A 23,577-nucleotide genomic window follows, 5' to 3' on the forward strand; every position below is an offset into this window, starting at 1 on the left:
TTAATCGGATGGAGTTAGTCCCGGTGGAGCTGATCTTCTGCCCACAGTCTGTGAGGACACACGCCTTGTCTCGGTTGGATGCCTAGGAGAGGAACTGCTGGGTCCCGGGCGATGTGTGTTTAACGCTTTAAGAAAGTAATGCTTCCAGTGTCCTGTAACGTTGTATATCCCGCTATCAGAAGGGTCCTGTCTCCTCATGTCCTCACCAACACTTGCTATTGTCAGCCCTTCACTGTAGCCACTCCAGTGGGCCTCTTACTACGGTTTTACTGTACATCACTCTACCCGCCCGTCCCACTTAACATCTTTGCCATGTCCCGATGAACCTGCCATCTCTCTTGTTCAATGAAATGTTTATTCGGCTCTATTGCCTGGTGGTGACATCGTATTAGTGGCAGCGTGTACTAGAATGCTGGCTGTGTACACAGAAGCTGGGACGCCCTTATTAGTGCTCTCCCGTTTGGCTCTCTGTTTTATGGTCTGTATCTGTTCATCGTTCATGGTTAAAAACGCATAAAAGCTGTCTGCCTTGCAAGGGGTTGAGCTGTGTCTCCCTTGCAACTTTTCCATGAATAGCTACTTCTTGGTGACTATGATTAAAACAGTAACTCTTTAGCAAATCGTTAGCAACTCAGATTAATCAGCTGCTTTCCAGGCAGACACTTCCTAGGATGCAGAGGGTTGTTTTCATCAGCAAATTGTAGTAATGGTGCTGCTTTGCAGAGCGCTGTTAGTTCAATGGCAACTGTGGGAACTGATTACCCCTGAGCCCCGGGGGTGATGTTCTGTTGTTTTGCTTTATCCTTTATCATGTTAGGCCCCCCTGCACAGCAGGGGGCCGCTCTCTGTGCCAGGGTCACCTTGGGCCTCCTAGTATGGAAATCCAAATGAGGTCTTTGTTGCTGTAAATTACAAACACAACAACAGCCGCCTGCTTCTACACTTATAAATATGTATGTCCTCCCACCAATGAAATTATGGTGAAGGATAGATCAAAGTGAATTAGCACTTGTCAAGGAAATGTGATAGGTCATTGCATGCTACAATTTTATCCCCTTTTCTTCCGAGTGTGACATGAGCGCCGAGCCCTGCGCCCAGCTCTCCTTTGCGCAGCGTGGCCAGCAGCAGTGAAAGTGTGGGAGGGAGTCACTTGAGATAGCCACTCTGCAGCAGGAGGCAAATGGAGAAACCGAAATTCTGCCGTCCAGACAAGTGTGGCTGTACCTGTACCGGGACTCTGACTGTTGCTTTGTGCGTGGTAGCTGTAGTGTTCTGTGTCTGGGACCTGGCTGTTGTCACACTTCTTCTCTAGAAATCTCTTGGGACTCCACAGAAAGCTTCCAAAGCCTGCAGCCCTATCTGTGCTTGCCCTGGCCTGGCTGAGAGAGCTCCACCATCATCCCAGCCTACTTGTTTTCCGAAAATGCTGAAACTGTCCAACGTTACCTTATTGCTCTGCAAGTATCAGTCTCAAAAGGGCATTTACAATGTTACAGCCTTTTTAAACAAAAGAATCCAAAATATGTGGCATCAGAGGTGGGAATGAGAAAAATTAAAAATAGAGAACCACGTGGTCTATGCTTACAAGATTGGTGGAATTCTGCAAAGAGTTAAGGGAAGGGGCCATACAGAAAAAGAAAGTCATAACATTTGTAAATTAAAGTGGCAGAAGTAAAAAAAGGGACAGGAAAGTAGCAGGGAGGAGGGAATAAATAGAAACGAAGATCAAAGTGCCCGAACTGTTGTAGATTCATAGCCCCTTTCTCTGGCTTCGTCATAAGTCTTTCTAATGGCTTCTTTCAAAACAAATTCAAAGGTAATCATACCGGTCATTCATGATAGTGTTTTTTTAATTTCATGGCTTTAAATTTTCATTGCTTATTTTTGGTTTTGTTTGCAATATTGAGCTATTGGCAGCATACATAGCATACTTACAGAATCATGCAATTTAAAATATTTTTCATTGTCTTTACTCAATTGCACAATATATGGGATTCCCTATTTCATGAGCAGTTTTACCCTCTTGGTCTTTTTCATGAGATTTCTGTCATTTATTTATTTCTCTATAATTCTTCCAGAATACCTTTCACCTCTCTAGAGCATGAAACAAAAATAGACTTTAATTTTTGTCTTAATTTTTTTCCCAAACATCTATACCCACATTTAGTGTCCTTAATATTTTTGGTGCCATTTGATTGTTCAGGATTCCAACTGGGCATTTCTTTTCCTTTTTATTCATTTTCATTTCTGACCGAATAGAAACATTGCTTTGTTTTCCCCAGGAAGGGCAAAGCGATATTTTTGGGTCCGTTTATTTACTTCGCAATAAATTGTATCTGCCGTCGTCTGGTCAGCAGCTCTAATTTGCACGTAGACTTTGTGCTGATACATCGTTCACTCCCCTGAGCCGCCAGCCAGGGCCTATATGCTGTTCCCTTTGATGGCCTCACGCTTTCTCTGATCTTTGTCTCTCACAAGCATCCGTATTTTTGAACCACAGCATTGTGTCTCTTTGGACATTTCCCAGCTGATGCACTTATTTGAGAACATTTTCCAAAATGTGCAGAGTGAACCTCATTTTGTTAGATCAGGTTTACCTGAGGTCTTTAGAGAATTTCATCCAAAGCAACGGAATTCTCATTCTCCTCATGTGCACACGGACCACTTTGTAAGAGAGATCATAGGTCAGGCCACAAACAAGTCTCAGTAAATTAAGAGGATTAAAATCATACCAAACATCTTTTCTGACCACAGTGGTAGGAAACTGGAAATGAACCACAGGACCAAGAAAGGAAAATTCACATGTGTGTGGAGATAAAGCGTGTCACTGAATAGCCCATAGGTCAAAGAAGAAATCAAAAGATGTATTAAAAAACAACTTTGAGACAAATAAAAATAGAAATGTAACATAGCAAAATTTTTAGATGTAGCAAAAGCATGTCTAAGAGGACAATTCGTAGCAATAAATGCCTGCCTCATGAAACAAGAAAAACCTCATATTAACAACCTAACTTTACACCTCAAGGAACTAGAAAAAGAGGAACAGAAAAAGCCCAAAAATAGTAGCAGGAAGAAAATAAATATGAGAGTAGAAATAAATGAAATAGAATCAGGAAATATAATAGAAAAATTAATGAAACTGTTAGCTGGTTCTTTGAAAAGATAAACAAAATTGACAAAATTTTAACTAGATTCACCAAAAAAACCCAGAGATGAATGAAATCAGAAAAGAAAGAGGAGCTATTATAACTGCCAACACAGAAATGCAAAGGACCATAACAGACTATTTTGAACAATTACATGCCAACAACTCAGATGACCGAGACTAAGTGAGTGCATTTCTACATACACACAACGCACCAAGAATGAATCACAACGAAACAGAAAGTCAGGGCGGACCAACTGCTGGCAGGAGATGGAAGCAGTGATGACCATCTCCAAACAACCAAAGTCCAGGGGCAGATCACGTCACTCGTGAACTCCACCAAGTACATAGAGAAGCAACACCATTCCTTCCTACACTCTTCCAAGTATCAGAGGGGGCCTTTTCCAAACGTCTTGGACGTTTTTATAAGGAAAGCGCACTTATGGCCAACACATGTATGAAGGGGTTCGACGTCACCAGTCACTAGGGAAATGCAAATCCAAACCACAGCGGATCTCACCCTACGCCTGTCAGATTGGATGTTACCAAAAAGAAAACAAACCAGAAGTGTCCCCGAGGACACGGAGAAAAGGAATCCCTCCGTGGGAATGTGAATTGGTGCAGCCTCTGGGGAAAGCAGTATGGAGGACCCTCCAAAAATTAGAAATGGAACTGCCTTATGACCCAGAGATGGCCCTGCTGGGTATTTAGCCAAAGAAAACAAAAACACTAATTTGAAGAGGGATTTACACCCAGTGTTTATTGCAGCATCATTACAATAGTCAAAATAAGGGAACAGCCTAAGTGCCCACCATGGGTAGGGGGGTGTGGTGTGTATATAGACGAGGGGGTCTTGTTAAGACATAAGAAGGGAGGAAATTGTGTCACTGGGGACAACGTAGCTGGACCTTGGGGGCGTTCTGTTAAGTGAAATAGGACAAAGACAAATTGCATGCGATCTCTCTTACACGTGGAAACTGAAACAAAAACAAGCAAATAGACAGCAAGCTCGCACGTCTCGAGAACAGAGTGAGCTGCAGAAGGTGGAGGCTGGGTGGGGGGGAGAAATAAATGAACTGTGTGCATGGGGATTTTTTAAAAGTAAATTGGCCAAAATTTTTCAATAAATAATAAACGAAATGATCACATCAGTCACACAATGGGCAGCACACCATGCTGCTCAGATGCACAGACCGATCGGCCCGCCGGTGTGTGCGCAGCGCGGCGTGGCACGGTGTGAGTGATGAAAATGTCCCGGTTCCACACGATGTCCAAGTCCACTTGCCACCAACCACATTTGAGATTTGCTCTCCCGGGCAGGCGTTACAGAAATCAATCAGTTCCCACATTTACAAGGGCTGGCACAAAAGAGATTAAGAAACCTAACATTTTGATATGAATGCTTGTGATTTTTTGATAACAAAATTAAAAATCTATTTTTGTTTTCAGGCCCTCAGAAATATATCAGAATAAGTGTGTCTTAGTGCGGCTGGTGAATGAGTGCAATTTTGCTGGAACATGAAATAATAAGAATAAGGTGTTCTTGCACAAAACCCCTTTCAGAGTCAGGAAAATTAACGGACACAGGTTAAAGGAGCATTTAGAAAAGACGTGGTCACTGGGGATATCTACCCACTTGTCTCATCTGAATCCGGGCTGGGCTGCATGCCCAGGGTTCCTTACACTCTCCCTAGAGACCCCTGTGCTCTGAGGACAGGCTGGTCATCAGTGAGGCCGGGCCGGGGAGGGGTAGCGCCTTCCCTCCTCTCGTTCATGGAGACTGTGGCTGCTGATGTATGTTAGTAGTTGCTTTGCATGGATCCAGTGCACCTTCCTTATTCTTCCAGAAAACTCCAAGCTTTTCCCAAGTGCCCCTGTTGCCCACCGAGCCCCGGAGAGAGGGGCAGCATTTGCGTGACGTCACCTAACACAACCCCGAGTGTGCCCAAGTACAGGTGAAGGTTAACAGCGCTCCCCTCTGTGCCTCAGGAAGGGCAGCACTCCGGACACAAGGCCTTCGGAGCACTCCAGTATTTTTCTCTTCTCTTTAGTAAAATGCTCATGTTAACAACAAACGAGTGCAGATGGGTATAGAGTGAAAGATGACTTTCTATTCCCTCTCCACACCATATGGCCGGGCTAGAGCTCTCCCGATCCTCAGAGGTCATTACCATCCACTGTTCCCTGGTTTACCTAGAAATGTGTTGCCTAAGCAAACACGCATGATCCACGTGTTTAGCGTGGGTTGCATGCACTTTTCATAAAAGGCCACACGTCGTATCCTGCAGTGCATTCTGATCTACAACTCACTTTTTTTTTTCACTGTACAAACATTAAACCTCCTCCTAGGTCAGTGGGTCTGGTTCTGCCTTGTTCCTGGAAGTGCCTCGCAGTGTGTCAGTGCGCTCACTGCGGGGCAGCGTGTCTGAGACTCCTGGATGGACGCGTGGGGAATTTCCCACCTTTGTCTGTGTGGGGCACCACAGCAGAACACCGCAGATCGGGTGGTGTGAACAGCAGAAATTTATCTGCTGCAGTGCTACATGCTGGGAAGCTCAAGGTCAAGGTGCCGGCAGACGCAGCTCCTGGTGAGAGCACTCTTAGGAACTCTTTGCAGACACCTGCTTTCCCACTGTGTCCTCCCACTGATTGAGAGACAGACAGACAGACAGACAGACAAGGAGGGAGAAAGCACGCTCTGGTCTCTTTTCCTCTTCTTATAAGGATGTTATTCCGATCATGGTCGACCCACCTCATAACTTCACCCCAACCCGATTGCCTCGAAAAGGCCCCCAAATGCAGTGGGCACTGGAGCTTTGACAGATAAATCTGTGGGGGTGGGGACATGAACCTTTAGCTCATAATACTTCATATGTCTTTGCATCCTTAAGCAAATCTTTTCATAAGTCATCCTGTTAAAAAGTTTATTTCCCGCTCAAACACACGCACTCTTATTTATAAACACTGGTGACCTGCTTCCAGTGAGCGGTGCCCGAGGACATGGCAGCCCCACAGCATCTCAGCCAAGCCTTCAAACAGGCCTCAGTCCGAGGCCTCAGTCCGAAAGGCAACTGAGGGGTCTCCTTCCATTTCTTAAAAAGATTTGAGGGGAATGTGAGGACTTTCAAAGGATTATTGACTACTAATATTTTGGTTTTTTGAATTGTTTCTTAAATCTTTTTACTTTTGTACTGAATTACTTGTCTTTTTTCTTAATGATTTTTAAGGTTACTTTTCTATATCTGAGGAACTAGTTTCCTGGGATATGTATCAATTCTATTTTCCCAGTTTATTGTTTGACTCGACAGTCAAAGTTCCAGTTACCTATTGCTTCATGACGAATCAAGCAATGTCTCAAAAAATATTACTTCTCAAACTTGGGAAGTTATGAATTTGTACAGAGCATAGGGGCCACAGGGTGGCTCTCCGTGTGACTCCTGCGGGGACCGAGCTGTCTCAGGGGCCGTCTTCGCTCCGGGTGTCCAGAGCCCGGCTGGGACACAGGGGTTGAGGGCGGTGGTGAGAGGGCTGCTGGCTGGCTGGACCGGCTGGACCAGGGTGGTGGTCCCGGCGCTGTGGTTCTCCCCAGTGTAGACTCAGGCCCCCCCTCCTCAGGCCCCTCCACGGGACCTTTCAAACCGCCGTCCCCTGCAGGGCCCCCAGACGTGCAGAGGTGGGGCCTTAGTTCTGAACTTCCGTGACGCTCTGCTGGTCAGAGCGAGTCCCAGGCCCAGCCTGAATTTCGAGGTGAGGCCGCGCTACACGAGGCCTGCTTTACTGGGGGGTCGGGGCGTTGGTAGAGCAGAGTACTAGGAAGGGGTTTGTTTGCTTTGGTTGCCGTATAAAATTTAAATTTTTTTCTCAGTTGTCATATATACTCCCAACTCCTAAAATATTCACCCACTGTTTCCCCCAGTACTTTCGATGCTTTGCTTTTTCACAGGCGAATTTTTGTTTCTCTAGATTCACTTCATTTTTAAGGAATATAATGCTAATCCAAATTAAATTGTTCTTTTTTATCTCTTACAATGCTGCCTGTAGAATAAGACAGCATCTATTATTTCTCACTGATTTACATACCATCTTTATTATAAACTAAATGTTAATATTTATGTATATTTATTTGCACACTCTTTATTCACTACTCTTTCAACTTCCCGATATCGACAATAGCACCAGGCTGTTGTACACAGCAGATTCTTTCCCGTGATTCGGGGTTCAGGAAGACAGGAGCATCACCCAGGGGCAGCCGACATGAAAGGGCCCCTCTTACAAGATGCGAGGGACTGGCTGCAGCAGCTCAGAAGGACGACCACCAGGAATACACGTGCCCCCCACCCCTAGTCACCACGCCCTTTTCTACAGACTTTGGGATTGAAAATTCTTGGTGACCCCCCTGCCCCGAGGCTGGATGACTGTGTTCATCTGAATTGTATTTGTTGGGCCCACTGTAAATTGTCCTTCCCCTTGGGCCACAAAGGCAGCCATTAGACCGGAAACCATGCTCAGCTGTCTGGGCCAGATGAGGGGGGACTCCTTCCCCTCCACCAACAGGGACGTCCAGGCAGTAGAGACAGATGGGGTGGAACAAGTCGACAGATACAGATAGTGAGCAGAACTCCGGTACAGAGGCAGACTTTGTGCCTGTGTTACGTAAGGATTAGAGATTTGCAAATGCAGAGCTTCACAAAAACAGGTTTTTAAGTGTATACAGTAGTTAAGATGTTGATTATCATAACAAGAAATAAGCCGTGCGCTACCAGTCTTCTGTTATCAATTGTTTTTTCAAACAGTGGCAAGAAGCGGTTGAAGCTTCTTTTTTTAAGTTTTTATTGTTGTCCAGTGACAGCTGTCCCCAAATTTCCCCTTGGTCAAAGCACAGCGAATTTCCAGTTGAACCAGTACGATTTTTCCAGGCCCAGCGAACACACACGTGCACACACACACATGCGCACATGTGCGTGCGCGCACGCACACACATGATGCCCTCCGAGATGCAGTGATGGAGTTTGGTCTCTAAATGCAGAGACTGGGACACAACCACAGAAACTGTGCACAAACTTACACCCCTCAGAGAAAAAGTGAACATAACTCACACTATTCCCTACAAGGTTTGAAAGCAATCACAAGATTAATAGCGCAAGAAGCAACTGAAAATATTATTTATCATCTGACCAAGGAAACTCAAGACGGAGCCGAAAGCAGTGTGTCTTCATCCCGACCCCGATGAGCCCCAGCCGCGTCCTTCACGAGGCCCCCCACCTACACCGGGGGAGGCCTGCGCACCCCTCTGCCTGCCCCACCGCCACAGAAGGCCTCTGACGCTGATGTGACCAGCCTGGATCGGCATGTGGAAAAGCATAAGTGAGGGAATAAACATTCTCTTAACCCCACATCCTGCAGCAGACAGCGGACTGGTCACCTTGGCTGGCTTTCCTTTATCACGGGATCAAAACGTTCTGTGAGTACATTGTGAAAGCACAAAGCTACATTCGTTTCTGTTTTCCACAAGACGGCTTCAGGGTGATTAGCTGCAGTTACAGAAGGAAAGTATTGTGACCTGTTGGGATAAATCTTACAGCAACGTGCATAAAAATGGATTTAAATAATATCGTCATTAGATTCTAATCAGATAATGCACTGGAAGATGTACTTATCTGGGTCCCCGTTGGGCAGTGGGAAATATGTGTTTGTAAGTGTTCTTTCTGAAGTTCCCCGGCCCTTGGTGTGACGTCTGTGCTGACTCCTGGGGCCCGGCCTCCGCATCCGTCACCAGGGCCGAGCTGACACGGCTGCGGGGCTGCGGGGCTGCGGGCAGTCACACTGGCCTGGCCTTGCAGGCAGCGAGGCCACTGTGAGGCCAGCTGCCAGTCTCAGGTTAGAGACCCTGATCAGATGGTCGCAGAGTTCCCTGCCCCTTTCCCCTTGACGTCGACCTACAATGTGCCATAGATCTATCACCTGGGCCGTTCGAGACGTTGTCCCCCACGCGTGATGCTACACCTTCCTTCCGAGGCACATTACAAAGGAGCCACGGGTGTAAATAAGCGACAGGAGCTGCACTGCAGCCCCAGCACTCTCAGCAGTACAGCTGCTCCAGGGGGAAACTCCACGTTCTCATCCGTTACCCTGTGTCCACCCAGAACTGCGGAAACATGACGCTTTTGCGAAACTCACCACGTTCCTCCGCAGGTTCTGTCTGCCCAGATGGCTTTGCCTGACACCAAAATGCATTCCGGCACCGGCAGATGCCCACAGCTGTGGACAGAATCCCCCGTCTGGGTGGTCCTGGGTGTGGCCGTCTCCGGCCGCAGCACCTCCCACGGGCAAGTGCCAGCACCAGGCACCTACAATGCCTCGCCTGCCAGGTGGCGGTAATCGGATGTGTTTTGGAGACTTGGTGTGCAGTATGCATTCAAACGAGGGAGCTGAAAGGGACACTGGGAAGGAGGAAAACAACCCTCCGAGGCAGAGAGTGTGCGTTATCGCTCGTGGCACAGTCCGGTCCCCTCTGCCCCAGAGACGTCCGACTCTCTTGTCAGCCAGGGGTGAGATGGTTTCAACCGAAATATTTCTGTAGCTCAAAGGATCGATCCACTCTGCCCAGCTAATCCGATCGCTCACTGAGATTCCGCTGTAATGTTTAAGCTTTAGGGACTTATTTGAACTGGAAAAGAAGCAACTACAAGACAGCTCAAAGTTTCACCGGCAGGTATCAGTGATGGGGGTTTGCCGTCCTGTTGGACTTTGCTGCAACCTGCTTTGCTGCAAGATGGTTATACTCATTCTTTCAAAACACAAAATGCAGAGATGTGTCCTTGATTTTCTAGGAGAGGTCGTAGAGGAGAACATTGTAAAAAAGAGAAGGTATTTCACACGCCACAGACGGCATCAGTCACAATAGAGGGACCCGTGCATACTTCCAAACCAAAATTATTGGGAAGCAAAACTATTTTCTAGGTTAACACATATATTATCATAATCTATTATTTGTTATTTTTAATTATATTGCTTTGTTCTCCATCATCAATAAAACATGTTTCTCTTTGTTGGTGGAAAATGAGCCTAAGACAGAGATGATAGCACTTTAACAGCGAGATCTTGGATGAGGTCCGTTGGGTCTGAAAGGGAGCCTTACAGTATCGTGAGTCAGGTGACAGCAGCTGGCCGAGGAGGAGACTAGAGGGAAGGATGACGAGAGGAGGGTCACACAGAAGCGGCCGCCCTGGGCGCACTAGAGCCACCGCGTCCCCCACCCAGAATCACAGACAAACAACAGAGCTCCTAGGCCCCGGGCGGCCGCAGACAGGAGTGGGTGCAGCCTGCACTCACTTCAGTCCAAAGAGGGGAGAATATGAGCATCGAGCGCCGCTGGCTCTGCCAGCAGCTGTTAGTCTGCTTCCCGGCCCAGGGGCGCAGGGCGCCGACCACGTCAGACATTCAGACCAGAGGAGCGAAGAACAGAAGCGGGGGCTGCTCTGAACGCAGCGACCCCTGTCCAGGACGGGCTGAGCTGCTGGGGCCTTTCTGTCCCCCGGCCGATGGCCACGCCCAGGGAGCCTGGGCCTTCCTGGGCAGCGATGCCTGTTGCTGCCGACGGCTCCCCACAGAGGACAGTGGCAGATTTTTGTTGAACTCTCCGAACATTGTTACATTGGAATAGAACACAAACAGAAAACAGATCCAGTGGAATGGTTTTTCTGTTGTTCCGAATTTAATTTCAGCATCATGATTGAACTGTGGAAAAAGCAAGTGAACCTGGAACAGAGGGGCCCATGATGGAACAGCAACAGGGTCACAAAAACAGACTGTGACAACACCATCCTGTACGAGCTCACAAAAAGCTTGACCCAGAAAAACCGAGGGTCCCATTACCCCTCAACATGACCTGTGCACACCCAGTTTTTTCTGTCTCTTGCTGTGCAACAAACCATCCCCAGACTTGACTCCTCGAAACAGCAGTTTCTGTCTCACAATTATGTTCATTACCAGTTTGTCCGGGGCAAATTTCCTGCTGGACATGGGTGGGCAGAGACAGCTTGGCGGGCCTCAGTCGGCAGAGGGGCCCACGGGGCACGCCTTCACTGAGCAGCTGCGGGGACAGACCCAGCAGCGCTGGTGGGTGGCTGCCTCCAGTCAGCCTTGCTGGGAGGGTGGCACTGAAGCTCAAAGACAGGAAGTGGGAGCTGCCGGGCTCAGACTCCGGCTGGAAATGGGCAACCACCACTTACACTGATTCCCAGCAAGCAAGGCCCTCAGTGTCGGCCCAGATCCAAGCACAGGGGATAGAGACACCACCTTCGATGAGAGGAACATAAAAGGGTTCACGGCCGTCTTTGGTTATTCCAAAGCCCCTTCCTTTCTACGTGAGAACTTAGTGTCTTGTAAGCATAAGTGGACTTGATCACTACGTTTTCACTTTATGATTACTCCTCACCCATCACCTGGTCTCATCACCTGCCCCCTTCACCTCCACTTTCATCTCTTCTCCAGGCCGAGCGAGCAGATGTCCCCTCCAGCTCACAGCCCTGTGTTTTCCTGCCCCAGAAGTTCCTCTGTTCAGTTCCCACTGACTGAGCTCGTGACATGCCCCTCACCCTTCCAAGCTCCGTCACTGGGTCATTCCTTCATTGCTCACCTTCTCCAGGAGGCCTGTTCCTGTCCTCACTCTGTCTTTTTCATTCATTCATTCATTCATTCATTCATTCATTCATTTCCACAAACATGTACCAAGACACAAGCAGGCACCCGACTGACTACAGGTGAGGAAGGCAGGACAGTAATTACCTGGGCAACCTATGACCTCGCATGTTCAGTGGGAGGCTTAGGTCTTGCAGGTTCCATGTTGTAGGTTCCTGGCCACCCCCACACGGGATCAGCATGTCAGGGTGCGGGCACCTCGGGCCACACAGCAAGCTCTAGCTCTGTGGGACCAGAGATGCAGGGTGTATTCATTTTCTTCAGGCAACTACTCAGCTCTTTCTTACAGACTCTGCTGCCAAGGGAAAAATATAGAAAAATTGACTGGTTCAGTGAAGTCGGAGGGAGGTTTGATCAGGGCGTTTAATAGCTGGGGCTGGAATTCAATTTTGAATTTTCCTGCTGTGGCAGTTAAACGTGAGGCTTTGTATCACCGTTTCTCTTTCATTCTTCTCAGCTGTATTTTTTACTGGGCAATTTTCCCACTGGCCATGAAAGCAACCAAAAGTAGGGGGAAAAAATCAATGCAAAGTTGTGGGGGTTTTTTCCAATAGCACCAAATAAGCCATTTATAAAATACAATGTTTATAGCACAGGACAAGGTGTGATCCTCAGAGATGGTGTCTGTTACCCCCTCAGAATCTGGAGCCGCTTCGAATTCCTCATTTTTAAGTTTTGTCTGAGAAGAACATAATTAGACTTTGGGGCAGAAAAACGTGTCAACATTAAATGAATAGTTATAAATAATGAGTCACATTTAACCAATATTCATGTCATTTTAATGCTTGTGAATGACAGTGTAAAAATGATGCAAACAATATGAGTGATGCATTTAGAGGCAAATAAAAGAGGGATCATAAGAAATGGGGGCTCTCAGAAGGGTGACTGGAGAGAGGGTCATGGAGGAACCCTCACTTACAAAGGAATCACTTACAAGGGAAACATGGGAAGAATTCCAGGGGTGGGGCAGGATTGCTCTACCCAGCAGAGCTACCATTTAGAATCCAAGGGCAGATAAAGAACTTCCTAGACAAGAGAAGACTAAAGGAGTTCATCATCACCAAACCATTATTACATGGAATGTTAAAGGGACTTATTTAAGAAAAAGATCAAAAAAGGAACAATAAAATGGCAACAAATTCAAATCTATCAACAGATGAATCTGAAAAACAAACCAGGGAAACAAGAAGAACAGAGGCAGAATCGTGGATACAGAGAACGTTTTGATGGTTGCCAGGTGGGAGGGGATGTAGGGAGGAATGGGTGAAGAGGTGAGGGGCTTAAGAGGTACAAACAGGTAGTCACAGAGCAGCCCTGTGGACATGAAGTGCAGTGCAGGAAACGAAGCAGCCAAACAACCTACACATGACCCAGGGACATGGACGACAGCGTGGGGATTTCCTAAGGGAGTGGGGGTGCTGGCGGAGGGGGGCAAAGGGGAAAACTGGGACAACTGTAACAGCATAATCAATAAAATATACTTTAAAATAGAGTAAGGACCATGTGCTAGACACCAAGACGAGCATGAGCACAGCAAGCTTTGGAAAGGGGGGGGGTAAGAATAGGATAGGAAATGTAGAAGCCAAAAAACTTATACGTATGACCCACGGACATGAACTAAAGAGGGAGAATGTGGGTGGGAGAGGGTGTGCAGGGCAGAGGGGAGTGCGGGGGAGAAACTGGACAACTGTGATAGCATAATCAATAAAATATATTAAAAAAAATGCATTAAGGTCCAGGTCAGAGGTAGGTCTTGGGAAGGAAGGTGGGCACCATATCGAGGGTGGCTGTGGATCGCATCGTGATGAGTTTAGTTTTAGCTGAGAAAGAACTGGACACCCCTGAAATGTGTGAGGAGGAGCCGCCGGGTCCTAGGAAGGATTCTGTGAGGATTGAGGGGGGCTGTGGCTGGTGGAGGGGGGCGGGCTCTGGGGAAAGGCACTGGGGGGGGGGCCACGGGAAGCTTTCCTTCCAGGCGGGGGTTGCCGATAGGTGAGCAGTACAGTTGGTGAGTGGGGCGGTGTCACAGGGGCCTGCCAGGGTTATGAGTTCCCATCTGGCGGCCCAGGAAAAGCCCGCCATCCAAAGCAGGGCGGGGCTGGTGATGACCGTGGCTTCTGACTCAGAAATTCAAAAACGATTTCTCCTGTTCTTCTTCATGCCGAACAGTGTGCTGAAGCATTTGACAGCACAGAGGCGTCCCAGGGACAGTGGGGGAGGGGAGGCAGGAAGCCCAGGAGCAAGTCTCAGAATTTGCAGGACGCCTGCCTGTGACCGCTGAGTCGGTTCTCTCTTTCCTCCGGGTCCCCGTTGGTCACGAGATCCTCACCGTCATCCCACATTTCTAAGGTCATGATTTGCCACATCCTGAGCTGTGTGTGTTAAAAGACATTTTATTCCGTAGTCCTCACAGAACCCCTTCGAGGGAGAGACTGCTGACCAGTATGCATTTTACAAATGCAAATTGAGGCTCAGCTGGCATGAGAAACTCACCCAAGGTCACAAACCCGCAAGCCTGTTCCTTCAACAGTGAAGGGGGTGGCACAGTGTGGGTGCAAGCGGGTCAAGCCCAGTGCTGACAGTCTCCTCTTCATCATCATCATCACGCATCTAGAGCTTCAGCGGTGTGCTGCAAGGGTTTTTTCTTAAGATTTTATTTATTTATTTTTTTAGAGAGAAGGGAAGGAGAGAGAGAGGGAGAGAAACATCAACATATGGTTGCCTTAGGTGCCTCCAACTGGGGACCTGGCCTGCAACCCAGGCCTGTGCCCTGACTGGGAATCGAACCAGGGATCCTTTGGTTGACAGGCCATCACTCAGTCCACTGAGCCACACCAGCCAGGGCTGCAAGGCTTTTGAAAACATGCAATATTTGCCTATTTAGTCAGGGGCACTGACCTGTTATCCCTTGGATTGTCAAATAAGAAAATGACAACAGCCAATACAACAATAGCCATCCCATGTGGATGAACCAAAATTATACCTATTTTTTTGTCAAATCAGCAAAAAATATAATGCATTTTTGGGTGTGCCGTGAGATGGAAAATGTTGACAACCCATGGCCTAGGGGATACTTCACCTCCTTACAGGGACAAAGGTTGCAGGTGCATGGGGGGGCGGCGGGCAAACCAATGAGCAAACCTCATAAATTCTGTGCTTTAACTGGCTAAGCCAATTGTTGGTGTGTTGACATCATCTTGTATCAGCTCTATTTCAAGTTCCTCAGTAAAAAACACTGGGATTATTTTCTTTGTTTGGCCGAGAGCTTAGGGAAAGCAGCTCTTGACTGAATGAGAAAAGGGAAATGCAGGTATTTCTTTATTAACTGCATTTAAAACCACGTGTTGGTTTCTGTCCCCAAGTCCATTCTCCAACGCCTTAAACTGATGATCAGCATCACTAAACTACCATTATTTTTAGAGTATTAAGACACAAGCACTTAGGAAAGCTTAAGATTTATAATAACACTGGGACTTGTTCACCTTATTTCACATTTAAAAAAAAAAAACAAACCCTGCTCCTTTGCAGATGTAGTCAGAGATGGTCCAAAGAGCCCAGTGGGTCGCACAGGAAATACACTGGGGATCCGCAAACCATTCACCTCCAGGAAGCTGGCCGGAAATACTGCGAGCAGTCTGGTTGAGGCACGTACGGAGGGCATCTCTCTAACAGCCAGCAACGGCACGGGGCGCCTAGCCCTGCACTCAACCTGCATACTCGCTTTTCTTGAAACAGCGAATTTTCCCCACCAAGAGCTATAATTAGATCTAACTCCATAGGCCACTCAGCCACTTAAGTCTTTACCCCTGAAAACCCTGGCTGTGTCCTGATGAGCTGGATTCGTCCCCTCCCCGTGGAGGTGCACACACCACCGAAGCCATCGAGTAGCCTGGCTGCAATGCGGAGACCTCGAAAATGCAGCAGCGAGTTTCAGTGCTCAGCTCTGGCGGGCAGAGAGGCTGATTCTGGAGGACACTCTGAGCACAAAGTTCTGGTAGTTCCCGAAGAATTATGCAAGCTAATAGGAAGACCTTGGAGCCTCGTGTTCAGGGAGAGTAGAGAGCCAGCAAATAACCCTAGTTCTTACCTTCAACCTCCAGTTTCCCATCATGCACAGAGCAGCAGGAAATTGCCGCAAGTAAACAGACTGGGGGTACCCACTGGTACCTACCTTTAACTATCGTTACGGAAAGTGCTTTTTAGTTGAAAAAGACAAGTCCCTCTTATCGTTGGTTGGTTTTGGGCAGGCCCGGCCGATCCCCCTCCGGTGTCCGTGAACTCAGCTTTCGACTTTCAACAGAGGAAGAGTAACAGCCTCGCCCCCCACCCTCTTTTAAACATGGCTGGGTTCTGCCTCCTACTGCTGAGACCCTCCCCTGGTGGCATTGCTCAGGCTTTTAAAAGACAGACCCTTGTATTGTGTTCGAGGAGAGTGGTGGTGGCTGTTGGTTCTCACTCTGCTGCCAGACTGAAATCTCCCTTGGGACACACCGAGAGCGGTCCGCTCCGCTGTCTGCGGGGAAGCCAAGTGCATCCTGCTGTCTGCTGTCCTGGTTGGCGCCGTCCCGCCCGGAAAAGGGGTGGTTCCGAGACCCTGGAGGCAGAGAGCGGGAAGGAGCTGAGTTTGCTGTGAGACAGCACTCGGGAAAATCGGCTTCGGGAAATCTGCTCCGGCCAGGCACTAAGTGGTCATTTCCCTGTTGCCTGCCGCGCCACCTGTTGGCAGTTAGGGTTCTGCGCCCCAAGTGCATCAGGAGGAGGGGGGCTCGTCTCCATTTTCCATGCCCTGGTGGTACAGTTTAAAGATTTGCCCTTTACTTGAAGACGTCTCTGTAAATATGAAAGCGTGGACATTGAAAACAACCTGAATAACTGGTTTTCTCTCATCCAAGTGCCGTCTGCAATAACAATCAAGTGTTAGGGCACAACAGCAGAGGCTCCGACAGCATGACCTTGAACATTGCGGCTGAATCTGTAGGGTTTTTCGGATACTTTTTCAGAACAAATGACCCTGACCTTCTTGGTTGCAATAGCCACAGACTGAATGTCCGTGTCCCTCCAAAGTTGATGTTGAAACTGCATCCCCCAGGTGGCAGAATTTGGAGGTGCGGATTCCGTGGGGCGATGAGGTCACCAGGATGGAGCCCTCACAATGGGACTCTGCTCTGAAAGGGACCCCGGGGAGCCCCCTCTGCTCTTCCACCATGAGGACACCATGAGCAGATGGCAGCCTAAGAGCCAGGAGCCGCTGCTCCCCAAACACCAACCCGGCGGGCACCCCGACTCCAGACATTCAGCCCCCAGGCCTCTGAGAAGTAAAGTCCCACTCACTGTTTACAAGCCACATCATCCATCTTCGTTTGTTGCGGCAGCCCCAGCAGACCCAAGGCCCACGAAAGCACAGACTGGCTTTCTGTCCTGTTTCCATGATCACCAACGATTACCAACGACTCTTCAATGCAAATGATGAGAAGGAAGGTCAGGAACAAGTGTCTATGAAGTGCCTTCTCCAGAGGCACGGGCACCAGGAATACAGATGGGCGACCTTCTGGGCAGAAAATACCATCCCAGCATCTGGGGACCTGCCTGGCGGGACCCCGACTCCCCCACACCCTCCCCATGAGCCAGTGCTCTGGGGCAGGCAGTGCGGCTGTAGCCACACTCTCCTTCTGGGGACAGACATTAGGATGATGCTCTTCCACTTGTGGAGAAGAACGCACAATGCAAGCAGCACGTGGAAAAATAGAATAGAGATTCAGAGACGTGCGCATCTCTGGTTGGATGAATCGCCTCTGTGTTGACACTCCAAGGTGAAGGCGGGGGGTGCGAGGAGCAGGTTGTACCACAAGTAATGCAGTCCCATCTCTCAGGTGTTACAGAGCTCTGTTTATGCACTACGAATGTGCCCGTTTGAGGTGGAATTTTGGAAGGACAGCCAGAAAGGGTCGTTCTTATATCTTAGCATGTGCTACCTAATAAAAATGCACGCACCGTACACACATGCCACATGGCATGAGGACTTTTGCTTTCATGAAAGATTTTTTGCTTTAAAAATATAAAATGTTGACATGCACTGCCTATTAGTGTTTTTAACAGGATGTTTCAGAGGTGGCGCTGGGTGCGGGTAACACCCCCATGAATGTGCTCTGCCAAATGACACGTCAAGAGCACAGACAGGATGCGTGTGAGGCCCGTCTCCACGCTTCACTCCCGCAGGGCGATGGGCTCCAACGGGACGCCCGCTGCCCTGTGCACGTCCACCCGCGGCAGCCCGTGGCCCCTGCAGTGCGGAACAGAGCCAAAGGCAGCGTGCTGCTGCTGAGTGGGTGTCCCACGGGTCTCACACAAGGAAGAAAAGCTTCAAAACGCACTATAATTAGGGAAAACGGCATGGTTTTACTCTGATTATCTAAGATAAAATTCAGAAGATTGAGCATGAGACAGACTCCATAATGATCATTGTCAAGGTGCGCTTTCACGGTGTTAAGTTTCTTCCTTTACAAACGAAACCACATAAACTGTTTCCCACTGCCAGTTCAGACAACACCGGCCCTTGATCCCATGGAAATCCCGGGGCAACCGGGCAAAATATCCCTGGCCTGGCTGCCTCCAGCTGGCTTTGTGGTCACAGTGCACCCACAGAAGGGACACGCAGACAGACATCCTCAACTTGATGATATGGTGGCCACCAAACACCTTCAGTTGTACCCGCTTCCATCTCTGAGTTGCACCTGGAGAGCTGTGCGCTGTAAGCCCAGCAAGGAAGAGGGCCCAGCCCTTCTGGTGCTCGGGGCCTCAGACGGTCCCCGCAGGCACCCGCTGTTTCCTCCTCGGGTGTCACTGTGAAACACGGCGCTTTTTTAAGTACAGTGCACATCGCGTCTGGGCCCGCCCCTGGGACCGTGTGTGGTCACCGAGCATGCTCAGTTCCCAGTGTGCGTGATTGTAGAGGGGCTGACGCAGCAGGTCCACAGGCTCCCCCCAAAGCACCTGTCTCGATGGCCCCCTAGTTAATGAAAAGGGGGGTCACCTCACTGTGTGCCCGTCCTTCACGGCCCCCCAACAGTTCCATCTGGGCTCTCTGTGTCGGGGGTCATTGGGTCCCTCTCACTGGCTGTGAGACAGGTACCTCTGCCCATAAAAAGCGTGAGCAGAGTATGTCTCTGCTCACAGAAAATGACTGTGATTCCACAAAGATGTATTTTCCAAAACAAATGATGCATTTGTTTCTCAGGCTAACACTCAGCTTACTGAAAAACATTAGACACGGTCATGGGCTTTTACACTGCACCAGCATGAACCGACGGGGCAGAGTTCCTGACCGTGACGACCGATGGGTGTGGCTCGTTCCACGGGTGTCCGGCTCCACACACAGCGACGCCTGCCGCCGCTCATTCACGTTGTGCTCCAAATCACACCTATTTTTTAAATTAAATTCGTGGGGGTGACACTGGCTAATGAGGTCACACAGGTTTCAGGTGTACATTTCTGTGGTACATCATCTGTACATTGCACTGTGTGCCTCCCCCCACCCTCATTCTCTGCCCTCTATCTTCTGTCCCTCCCGACTTCCCTGAGCAGGTGATTTTCCAAGCCCTAAACTCAGCACCCCCACCCAGCAAAACCCGTCTTTAGTTTTGTCTCCCCATCCCTAATTTCCGTGGCAGGAGTGGCCCCGAGTTCCCTAGTGACCTCTGAAAACGGTCCTCACGACGAGGCCCGTCACCAGGGTCGCGGCCTGAATTGCAGAAGAGGAAGTCCAGGAAGACATTCTGCACCATCTCTGGCACGTAGCACACCATCAATAATTAATAATTAATGGTGAATAATTAATTACTCCTTTCTTACTGCATTTCCTTCACCAACCAGAAGAATTTTTAAATAGCTCCACTGATATCGTTTCCCTGCGATTATTATAAAATATTGATAGCCCTCTGATCATGAAACATTTAAAACAGTCTTATTTTGGTCGAGGAGTAAATAAGTCGCCTTACGCGTATGCTGGCTGTTGTGGCTCATGCCAAGTGGGGGAGACGGCGGCCTCCCTGTTTCAGAGCAGATCATGAGGCGACACGCTATGTGCATTTGATTAGGGGTGCGTCACGTGACGGTCCTATACCTTTCATCTGCCCGTGTCTGTGGGGCGCAGCACCGAATGAGCTCCCGTGTGAAACTGAGTCCAAAGTGAGAGGGCACTGAAACACAGTCACCTCCTCTGCTTGGTGACCCACCGCCGTGGGGGTCACACCACCCCCTGTCTTTCACTGCTTGTCCTCGACAGCATCATAGGCCCGTCCTCACACCATTGCAGAGCTGTGGTGGTTTGTTTTGCTTTGTTTATACAAAATGCTCAGCGTGTGTGGGTGTTGGCTGAGTAAAAAGGGCGGGAGCGAGAGAATAAAATGGGGCTGTGGCCGTCTGCGATCAGACCTTGAACTGAACTCGGTGCGGCCAGCCGGTCCTGGCCCAGAGCCCCCCTGAAGACTGCTCAGGACCACCCTCCTTCTCAGAACCCTCGGGGTCTCCCCATGTGCCGGGGCTGCACCCCACACCGGGAGAATGACAGGCAGAGAGTCGGCAGGAAAGCGAACAGGAGGTGATGGCGGTGGTCGAGGAGGGGCCCATGGGGTTGGAGACTGAGAAGACAGAGAAATGGGGGGGGGGCAAACAAACACCGTTCTCTTGGCAGAAACGGCAGAGTCTGGGTTAGAGCTGGGCCCACGTGACTTGCAGGCGCTGCCACAGTTCTAGGCGTGGGCAGCGACCACCAAATCCATTGTGGCAACTGCAGCCATCGGGGGCCGACTTCTCAGCAGCGGTCCCAGCGGAACGCTCTCGGAACTGTCCCCGAGGGCTGTGCACAGAGCACCCCTTCACTGCCGCTGTCACATTCTCTGCTCCGTAGCACACTGCACGCACCTTAGGAAAAGGGAGAAATGTGTTTCGGTCTCGGTGACTCCCCATTATTACGTAGAGACTCTTTGTCCTGCCATTTACAGGGCCTGCGAATACTGGGCAGAAGAATTCAATTCCAAAGTCACTTGAATTACACAACACAAAACATAGCACATCAGCCGCCCCCGTCCACGGGAGTCAGACTCCAGCACCGGCCTGCGGGGCCTGACCTGAGGGGGCTACTCCTCCTTCCTGACATCGGACCTCGCTGCTACCCAGTGAACATTCGACTTTGCTCTCATATTTCTTTTGTTTGTTTGTGTTTGATTTTTAAATTTTTATCTTTATCGTATGTTCCCATTACCAATTAGTCTCCTCACCCCCCCTATCTCCTCACAATACCCCCTGTTGGTGACCACGCCCACCAGTCCTATTTCCTTTGGCTCCACCCCCTCGTCCTCGCTGCCCAGCTGTCAGTCTGCTCTCTGTCTATGAGTCTGTTTTTGTTTTGCTTATTAGTTCAGTTTATTCATTGGATTTCATGTATGAGTGAAATGGTATGGCGTCTGTCTGTCCCCGGCTGGCTTATTGCACTTAGCATAATGCTCTCAGTCCATCCATGCTGCCACAAAAGGGTGAAATTTTCTTCCTTTTTACAGCCAACTAGAATTCCATTGGGTAAATGTCCCATAGTTGTTTTATCCGCTCATCTACTGCTGGACACTTGGGCTGCTTCCATATCTTGGAGATTGTATATAACGCTGCAGTGAACATAGGGGTGATTATGTTCTTCTGAATTAGTGTTTTGGGTCCCTTCGGATATATTCCCAGAAGTGGGATCACTGGGTCAAAAGGCAGTCCCATGTTAATATTTTGAGGTACCTCCACACTGCTTCCCATGGTGGCCGCAGCAGTCTGCATTCCCACCAGCAGTGCACAAGGGCACTTTCTCCACATCCTCACCAGCACTTGTTTGTTGATTTATTGTGGGAGCCATTCTGACAGGTGTGAGGTGATAGCTCACTGTGGTTTTAACCGGGGTTTTCCGATGATTATATTTAACTTTGTCAGAAGGACTGCCTGGTGGCGACGTGCTACAGATCATTGGCAGGCTTTTTTCTGCACAGATCCTGTGCCTGAAAGACAAACTAAAGGAAAAGGGTTCATTTCCAACTGCAGCAAAGCACCTCTTACTGTGTCTCACCTCTGATGATTGTATAGAACCAAAACAACAGAGAGGCAGGTAGCTGGTCATACCAGGGAAAAGCGAGAAGCCGCGAACATAAAGGTAGACTCATGTTAGTGGAGAAGTTGATCTTAGACACATCACAACCCTTTTCCCGTGTTTTACAAGAGAAAAACTGTAGTTAAAGAAGTCGAAGGATCTCCCCAGGACTGCTGCGGACTGTACAGACACACGGAGACGGGGGCCCAGCCCGCACGGCTCTCACAGGTGCCTCTCCTTAGGACCCCCAGACAGTTCTTCACAGGAGCAAACGCTTGCCCACCTGCTTTGGTAACGGACCTGGATAGGCGACATCATCACCAGCTTCTTCTTTTGTTCTCGGAGACATCTTTCCATTTGTTTAAAGACCAACTTTCCCATGGCCTGTTGTGAACCAAAGGTCAGAAAACTACAGCCCACGAGCCGAAGATGATCCGCTGCCTGTCTTGGTGCAGCCCGTGAGCTAAGAATGGGTTTTCCACATATGAGAGCGGTTAGGAAGTGTTTTTAAGAACAACACAGGGTGAGGCAAAGTAGGTTTACAGTTGTGGGTGCGGGAAACAGTGTATTCCTGCATTATTTATTAATCATTGTGTTATTTCTCACGCAGACAACTGTAAACCTACCTCCCCCCCCCATATGACGCTACCTGAAGACTTACAAGGTTCGATTTTCAGAGCCCACCGGGAAGCTCCAGCAGATCGCCACCTCACCCCTCTGTTAGTGGGCTGCCCGCGGCTGCTTTGCGGCCGCAACAGTGGAGGCAAACGTCACAGGTGACACAGTGTGGCCTCAGGCCCTAAGAGAGACATTCTGCAGAAAAAAGAATGAAAAGGCCACACGGAGACAAAAGACGGGTGTTCCCAAGGTCTGAGACCTCGGTAGGAGAGATGAAGAGCCACCTCACACGCAGAACAGACGTGAATATTTAAAGCGTCCAGACGGGTGAGGAGAAGCACGTGCACCCGTCCAGATACTGAAATGAGACGTGGTTTCGGGCCTGCAGTAAAGTCAGGGCCCAGCGCGTGGGCTCCAGCACCGACTGGGGCTGGATCCGTGGTCACCATGGAGGCGACTCCGGTGGCCCCGATTCCGCTCCGGGCGGGGATCTGTTCACCCACCTTCCTCCTCATGCTGCACCCCTGTCAGGTCAGAACAAGTCTGGAGGGGCAAGCGGCGGAGGCCCTTCCTGGGGTCACGGTTATTCCTGAAGGTTTCAGTGCCACCCAGAGCTGGCCCTGTCCTTACGGGGTGCACTCTCCGTACCTACCTCCCCTAGCAGGGCCTTCACTCCCACTTCCAGGAAGAATCCCAAATGCGAGGAGCCACGCAGGTAGGCACCTCCCCGAACGCACGTTGGCTGAAGAGTGCCCACTGGGACGGATGCCACAGGAAAGGAGCACAGGCTTGCTCTGCACAAACAACTTTCCAGGTGGTTTTGCATCAAGTTAATTGTTTTCATGTTTTTTCCCATAGACAACAAGGCAGAACTTTTTCCTATTTAAAAAACCAGTGAATGGTAGCTGTAAACAGGAAAGTAAAAGTCTGTATCAAACCAATGCTTCTTATCTTATGAATAGTCTTTTATATTATTTTTCTGGCTTAAAAAATG

The 23,577-nt window shown here is 49.2% G+C and overlaps 1 protein-coding gene across 1 annotated transcript in view; it reads left to right on the forward strand.

Moving 5' to 3' along the window:
• The window catches only part of PRKN (parkin RBR E3 ubiquitin protein ligase), an 869,798-nt gene that overhangs the window by 528,539 nt on the left and 317,682 nt on the right, over positions 1 to 23,577 (forward strand). The gene's annotated exons all lie outside the window — the stretch shown is intronic.

The sequence above is a fragment of the Artibeus jamaicensis genome, unplaced genomic scaffold, assembly GCF_021234435.1.
Source record: "Artibeus jamaicensis isolate MK-2021 breed Jamaican fruit bat unplaced genomic scaffold, CSHL_Jam_final contig_497, whole genome shotgun sequence".
NCBI classification, from domain to species: Eukaryota; Metazoa; Chordata; class Mammalia; order Chiroptera; family Phyllostomidae; genus Artibeus; species Artibeus jamaicensis.